Genomic DNA, 8,915 nt, shown 5'->3' on the forward strand with positions numbered 1-8,915 from the left:
GTGCCGGATTTAAGTCGAGAGAAAATGGTGCACATATTTTTCCATGGCAGAAACCTAAGTGATTAAGCCAACAAAAATGAATGACAGTTCACAAGCAGGAAGGAAGAGTGGAAAAGCCCCGTTAAAAACATAAGTACTTTTCCATATAAAATGAAGTTAATAGAATCCAGTGTGATTAGTTAAGCAAATATGGACTATAAACCAGTCATATCCAGAATGGAAGATATAGTAGAGATATTTCATCTTAAATCATAACTGTGTTCATACAAAATGAAAGCCATGGAATCTAATGTGATCAGTGACAAAAGGTGACTGTTATGGATTCATCCATCACAGTTACCTTTTTATAATCTCAGTTATTCATGTTTTTTTTATTATCTAAGGTTATTCATGTTTTTTTTATTATTTAAGGTTACAAAACAGAGGCCAACGAATCTGAACCAGTCTGATCACAGGAAAGTAGACATACCCTCCAAGACTCTCCTGCATTAGAGAGCTTTGTCCACTTTGTCTGCCTCTTGTGATCTGATTAGTTCATGTCTATTGATTACCCTTCTCGGATTTGATTAACTTCGTTTGGATTGGATAAACGACAAGGCTATATAAAAACGGTGTGTTAACTATCCTGCCTTCCTGTGATCTGATGCGTTTATGCCTGCTTGACTGATCTCACCGGATTTCATTACCCTCGTTTTTTATTAACAAATAGGAAGGTTTTATGAGGATCTTGTTCACCATGTCCGCCCTCGGGTAATCTCATTAGTTCGTGATCTCTCTCTCTCTCTCTCTACGGTCTTTGTAGGTATTTATGTGTAAAAATACTCCTACATGACACTAATATACTACTTGTATGTGTGTATGTGAATGTGTACGTGTGAGGTCGCACACACACCCATTTATAAATTTATAACACTATGTAAATGAATTTCTATTGGTAGTTGGTCTAATGGAACAGGATACATTGTTTGTGCTCTGAAGAAATAATCAGGTGTGTTAGTGCTCATGCACCCGAATAAACAATCTAAGTTAAGCATAATATAAGAAATTCAACAGAAACATGAACATGATAAACAACAAAAAAGCCCAGCAGAACTGAGGGATGGAAAATGGGCCAGTGTTCAACTATAGTCCAGTAGAAATTGATATGGACCCAGATATTTTGTATAAAAGTTTTTTTTTATTCATTTATTTTTTTCACTAAACATTTCATTCTGATGCCCGTAAGGTGTAAAAATATTAAACGAAAATCAAGCTTGGGGAAACGTGTTTATCCTTTTTGTGAAATAAGAACAGCACAAATATATTTCATAAACTATTAAGCACAATATCATAAAAGAGACTCCTTGCTGCCAAGCTGTGATTATGATAATAAGCAAATAAACACTATGAGACAGAGTTCAGCGTGCGGTAGCGATATATCTGCCTTATAGCAGAAATGTGTACTTTGATAAAATAGTTCAAAGTTCTAGGGGGAAAATACCATTGTCATGTTTCATGACATGAAATTTTTTAGTTCTGTAGCAGAAGAGTCTGTCAATTGGTTATGAATGAAAGTATGAGATTAAATGCATTATCATCAGTGTCTTGGAAGTACTCAAGTAGTTTAGGTCTGTTTTCACAATGTGCACTACATTTGCAATGAATGCTGCATGGCATGCCTTTTCGGTATTGGCACTTGGTGCTCCCGCATGAACAACGAATATCCTGCAGGAGATCTGGTGGTGCAATTATCACTGATAATTGGTGCAACTTTCAATGTTGAAGCCATATTCCTCCTTTTTCAGTATTGTGCTCAGGTGCTTCCATATGCTCACTTGATGATGCATCCTTAAAGAGTGAAAGTGGCAGGCTCTATGTGGGTGGCTTGCACTCTACTGGGACATACTTGAGAGGAATTACATTCAGGTAGTACATCATGTTCAAAATCAATGTTTTCAGTTTGCCCATTCCAAAGAATGCTGAGATGGTATCAACCAGACATAGCATGCACAAATAACAAGCTCTTGCACAACTCCTTTCCCAAAGACTGATGTAGGCTGTGAATAGCTATTGTATGTTGTATGGTCTCCATCAAGATAGTTGTCTTTTCTTGGAGGTGGTACAAGAGGAATATCAAAATGTCTGTATCCTCAGCCTGGACACAAACCTCTTTGTATTGCTGTGCTAGCTGAAGAACCTTGTGGACAATGACAACATCTGCACCGCCTTTTTCACCAGCATGCTTCATAGGAATGCCGGCCTCCCCAAGAAGTGTTCCTAGTAGTTTGATGAAATTTTGCTTATTCTTCATATTGGCAAGAAAGGCTGTCTTGTTTTGTGGCACTGGTGTTTGCACACTAACCAAAATGTCTGGAGCTTGTGCATGATGCAGTTTTCTGTGCTTTTGTTTGGGATCTTTGGTTGTTTTGATTTCTTAGCTGTCAAATATTACCTAGGTAAGTACTTGCTCACCCCTTCCACGTTTAACAACTGATATGAAGAGTTCACAGACATTTCCCATAGTTCCAACCTTAGGCCAAGGCATCTGGTGGATGTGCTCACACCCATCAATGACTTTTGGAGCTGATTTGGTGTAATCACTGGTGCAAACCTCTGGATTCATCTGAATCTGATGTTTTACAAGCTGTGATTTCTGTGATTTGTGCATACTCCCATCATCATGAAAGAGAGCATGTGCTACTGTTGCTATCTCATGGGCATATACACTTTGCTGTGGTGGACCATTAACATGTGCACTGGGCAGCAACCTTTGGTATAGTTCACCAGATGAATTGCAGATGGTCTCACTTTCAACCTTCAGTGGCTTGCACATTGCCATGAAGCTTGTAGCCTGATGTGATCTTTTCAGAGAAATTCCTTTCATCAGTAATAATTCCTGTTGCAATGTTAATAAGCTGATTTCCATCCTTGCTCACAAAATGGTTATGATTTTCAAGGAACTTTGTGAAGTCTTTAGATCCTTCAAGTCTAGCTTGATGTTTCTTGGATGAACATCTCGATGTTGTCCTGACTAGGCCCCAGTGAAAGTGTTGGTCAAACAACGCAGGGCGTCTGTGAACTGGGCCACGACATGGGCAGAGTGGAGCCACTTTGTATTTGCTGCCTCTTTGTGTGTGATGTTTATTAGGCCTCCCTGTGTTTTCCCAGCTCTCATCAGACATTGTCCGATGTCCTGACCAAGTTTCACTCCAAAAGAATGTCATTTGTCCTCGCAGTGAAAAGTCTTTTTTCAAAGTATGAGAACAGTTCATGCTAGTCTTGCAATTACAATCTACAGCACTTTGCATAATTGTTGTAGCCTGCAGCTGCCAGATATGGTAGCATTTCCTAGGTTGCCTGGAGATGAAGCTTCCAAGATCCACACCATTCAGCTAGTATGTATTGCCTCATAGTTGAGATAAATTTTATGAACTGGTCCACAGTTTACCCCAATACAAGGTGAAACACACAATATATATTAACCTAGGATTTGCGAACAAAAGGGTGACAAAGTAGACTATAACGACATGCATTGATAGGTGGATATATAAAGAAAGGAGTGATCAGTTGGACTTTAGCATGCACATACTGACTGGTATATTCTAGCATTTGTTCCTCAAGTGTGGAGTCTGATACTGTGAGCTATCGACAAAGGGGAAGGTTAAGCAATACTAAATTTATTACAGGAAAACTGTGCTTATAAACAAGTCTGCAGAAAGATATGTAGCATCTGACCTATCGTAGCCAGCTGAGTTATGCTTTTGTACTATCACACACAATAGTTCGTTCCCTCCGCTGATCCAGAGTGAACACGAAACGAATCCGCGAATATGAAACCCCGAGGCAGTTGAACAAGTAACTAATGGAACATCCAACAGATTTCGTGCCGTCAGGCCAAGGAAGGGGGAGTGGGCAGCAGGTATTTTTTCTTGAGCATAGAGTAAAATATCCATAATCTATTATTGTTGATTAAGAGAGTGATCGTAAAGATTTTGTTGTTGACAATGCTGTATTTGAGTGTAAAATGTGCATTTAGGGAAATATGCGAAATAAATATGAGAATAAAATTTCTCAGGAAGTCAGTATTCGTGAATTGGTATTTCCTATAGATCATCGTATCTTATCAACAGACATGACTGTCCATAAGATCGGAACAAAATTTTCACCAAGTGTTAACGGTGGTGTTCTGTAGCAACCACAAACATTATATATATATATATATATATATATATAATATATATATATATATATATATATATGTGTGTGTGTGTGTGTGTGTGTGTGTGTGTGTGTGTGTGTGTGTGTGTGTGTGTGTGTGTGTAGATATAGCTAAATAGATAGATAGCGTTTTTGAGCCAATGTCCATGGAGAAGGTGAGCGATTTGCGTGAAAACACCCAATACCAGACTTTGGACACTCACTAATGACGGCTATATGTAATTTTCTTCAATAGTAATGCTAACACAATATGAAATATTCTTTCACCATGAAACAGGTTCATATTTAGTAGAAAGAAAGAAGCAGAGAAAAAATATTAATACGAAAGAGAGAGAGAGAGAGAGAGAGATAACCTTCCAAGTTCTTTTCTAGATTAACAACATAATGGTATTAGTTTCGTCTTATTACCATGTCATTTGCAAAATATCAGATATCAACTCTATTATATTTCTTTCTTAAGGGTATATTCACCACATTGTAATAGAAAATAACAATTCAAATTCAGTGTTCCAAGGAGCAAAGTAGTTTTCCAGTGTTGATGTAGATATAGCTAATGCTAATGTGTAAACTAGTTAATTATCCTTGACAATTTTGATTAACGTTTTAAAAGCAATTACCAGCGAATATGCTATCGTAGGTATTTAACTTCTCTCTCCTAGAAAGTCAACTGTAGTGGCCCTCCCACTTCTCTAACTAGTTCCTGTCTTAGGGAGGGTTAGGAACTACTAGCTTGCTACTTTTATCAGGGTCAGTTTCTTCTACTTTTTGGATCTTTCAATATTTCAGCCTTAGTGTCTTTTTGCTGTACTCGACTTTGTTATGTCTCGACTTTATTATCTTAGTCTGTTTTTTTCCTTGCTGGGAATGACGTGCATTTTGTCTAATTCCCTATCTTATTGCACAGCAACAACTAAAGTAATAATACTTACAATGTCTTTTGTATTAAAATATGCCTTTTTGTATTAAAATTTATTAAGGTTTATTTTAGTTAGACTGAAAGCAAAAAGAAAAAATCTTAATTTTTTTCCTACAATCTGGCAGATAACTTTGACAATATCACGTTTTTTTTCATTCATTTAATTTTGACATTGTCAGTTTTACTAAATATCATAAATTGCTTTTCACTTTAAACCTTTTGATTATGCATGATCTTCCAAAATATTTGCATTAATTGGTACTCAAGTAAAAGGAACTAGTGTTAATAGTTGTATTATTATTATAGTGTTAATATTTTATTATTATTATACTTAGTATTAACAATATACAATATTAGTAGGATGTCCAACCTCAATGTGCGTCGATGACTTCACGCAGACGACCAGGTATGGAATCTAAAAGATTCATACACAGGTGGGGACGTCGACGGACACTCTCCCACACGTCATAGGCTTTAGCTTCTACTGCCTGGCGGGTACGCTACTCCCCAACATACCACTCCCATACCATCATAGCTCAAAGGTGTTCGATTGGTTTCAAGTCATATCCTTTCGATGGCCAATCCATAACTTCAATTTCAGGGTGATCCTGTAGCCAGTCCCTCACCACTTGGCTGTTGTGGATGGGACTCTGGTCATGGACCAACTTTATTACACCAGGAGCAGGAACTGCCATAGCCCGAACTGTTGGAAGGAACACTTGCTCGAGGATTTTGATGTGTTTCTCTCCTGTGAAGCGGTCATCGATCTTGACAAGCTCACTAGGACCATATGCCCACATCCATCCCCAGAAAGATGCTCTGACACTCATTGCTCGTGATGTATGTGATTCTCCTGATAGCGCGTGTTAGGCCGCCGCTAGCAATACCTAACTCAGGCTACCACGAATTGATACATCTTCTCATCAGTAAAGATGACATTTCTCCAGTAATTTTCGTCATGTGGAAGGTGTTCCAGGGCAAAGCCAAGGCAACATTCCTTGTGAGCTATCCTTTGTATGCTAGGCTATGACAGTGAATCCCAGCTTCATGGAATCTGCATCTCAAGGTCATTGGATTGCAGTTTAACCCCATATGTTCAGTATGTTGTGCAGATGTCCTCATAGGATGCATTTCAGCAGCTGCTACAATCAGGTTATCTATCCTGGGCGAGGTTGCATATGGCTTCTCACTTCGAGGCTTCGTTTTCACAGAGCCCTCCTCCTCCCACCGGCGGATCCTCTTCCTTACCATTTTGGCGCGTCTCCCAATTCGATGAGCGATGCTCGCCACTGTTGCTCCACTCTCCCACAATCCGATTATCCTTCCTCGTTCAGCCATCACCTCTGGTGAATCAGCGCATCCCTCAGGCATAGCTAGCTGTTATGGTAGTGCAATACATATCTCATTTACTTCAAGCCTTTATACTCAAATATATGTCAGAAATTTCAATACTTCATTATATCAAATATTAGTATGCTGGATTAAGAGCGTCAGACAGACAGGGATAATGATATTTTTGCAGCAACAGACAAACACTTAAATTGACAAATTTTAACTCTGACTTTTTGAAAAAAACTTTTTGGATACGTGTTTTAATTGTTAATTATTATGCCATAGTAAAAGGTAGTTAAAATGGAACCTTCTTCACATTTCTCACTTTCTATGAGATAGGGCCTACCTTAGGTCAAAATATATAATCCAATCCAATCTTCCTTGGCCTGACGGCGCGACGTCTATTGGGTGCTCCATTAGTAACTTGTTCAACTGCTTCGGGGTTTCATAGTCGAGGATTCGTGTTCACTCTGGATCAGCGGAGGGAACGAACTATTGTGCGCAATAGTACATATCTTCATATAGTATAAATCAAAGCCTCTTGAAGTATTTCAAGTACCTTGGTGTACTTTTTCAGAATAAAGTTTTTTAGCCTGATGCCAATTGTACTGAAGGAGCATGCACTGTTGGAAGTCAGTGTATTATGGTTTTAGAAACCATAGTATTGCGATGACTGTTTGTGATATCAGACAAACAGAACTTTAGGCCAATATAAAATAGTATTAAGTGACAAGTTCTTTTTTCAAAGTTACATTTGGTACTATCGTTGTTTTTTTAAAAGATATTTTAAAATAAAGAAATTCTATTTAGGTTATTTATGAGTCAGAATTTCTTAATTAAGACTAATCGTTAGTCACCATTCTATTTTTTATTTTTTTTACATACCACTTCTAAGTTATTTAAATAGAGATTTTCCCTTCAAAAGAGCTTTACTCAAATTCAAAGCTCAAGACATATCAAAAGCGAAGAAAATATAGATGCAAATAGCAGTAATCCATTTCCTTTCGGATTATAGAAAGACAGAATGTGTTTAAATGTCAAAAGCATTAACGAAAGACACCAATAAACTTGATTGTTCTCCGAGATTTTCCTTTTTGGGCTTTTCCTGGGAGAAATGATCTAACCAAAAACAACTCGTACATAAGGATTACATGTGAGCTCTTAACTTTAGATCGCTGATAGAAATGTTGAAAGATTTTTTTTCTACCAATCAGCAAACCAAGAGAAAAAAAATCCATAAATAAATGAAATTATTTTTGACTGAATACCAATGAAAACATCATACTTTTATAAAAGAATTTCTCATAATTCCATTAAAATAATTTTCAAGTGTGCAAAATGTCTCATGGGAAATAATGAACAAATTAACGACATGAAATCATATTCAATGAAATATTTCTTTTTATTCCTTTCCTTCAACAATTTCTTTGTTTTTCCATTATTTATGATAAGTTTAAATTTCCGTTTAAAATTTAAAATACTTCCTTCCCGTCTGGCTAGATTTTCACCACATTTGATGACCCCAGTTGAAAAAATTATTCGACTCCCAACTCTATATTCAAGAGAATACATTACCAAGATATCCATAGTCTTTTGAACTCTAATGTTTTTTATTTTTTTATTTTTCGATAAAATAATTGATCAATACAGTTTTTAATCAATCATATCAAAATGATCTGCAAATGCAACTGGCCACAAGTTTGTGGAGACAAAAATAAGAAATCATTTAAATGGGTGTTCGTCGATGCCCCTGAAGATTTGTTTTATCTAGGATCGGGGATTTACTTTTAGACGAGTCAAGAAAGCTATTCATGTTAAGATATTTTTTACTTAAGAATCGTAAATATAGTTATTCATTCGTATCTGTGTATGAAATAATACTTTACAAACGTATCCGGTACAAAATTAATTGTTCTCCAAGTTCTCAAAGAAAAGAAAAGACGGTTAACGAATATACAACCTTTTTTTATCCTAAATTTTTTTTTACAGGAACTAACATAGTTATGAAGTGAATTTAAATAGCGAATTAAGTCTTGCGAGACATTCATAAACGAAATTGAATTTTTTCTACATGTAACGAAAATGTTCTTTATGAAAAGGAAATCTTTTTTCCGCGAGCTTGTACACACACAAACTCACACACACATACACACACACACACACACACACAGCACACACACAACCATATATATATATATATATATATATATATATATATATATATATATATATATATATATATATATATATATATATATATATATATATATATATATATATATATATATATATATATATATATATATATATATATATATATATATATATATATATATATATATATATATATATATATATAGGCAAGAGCCACAAAAGAGAATAAAACAATGGAGTACCGAAGCAAGGCGTTTCGACTCTCGTCCTATACTTGGCAGAGTGATATAAATATGTAAGTATGTTTGCAAACAAA

The sequence above is a fragment of the Macrobrachium nipponense genome, chromosome 19 (assembly GCF_015104395.2).
Source record: "Macrobrachium nipponense isolate FS-2020 chromosome 19, ASM1510439v2, whole genome shotgun sequence".
Taxonomy (NCBI): domain Eukaryota; kingdom Metazoa; phylum Arthropoda; class Malacostraca; order Decapoda; family Palaemonidae; genus Macrobrachium; species Macrobrachium nipponense.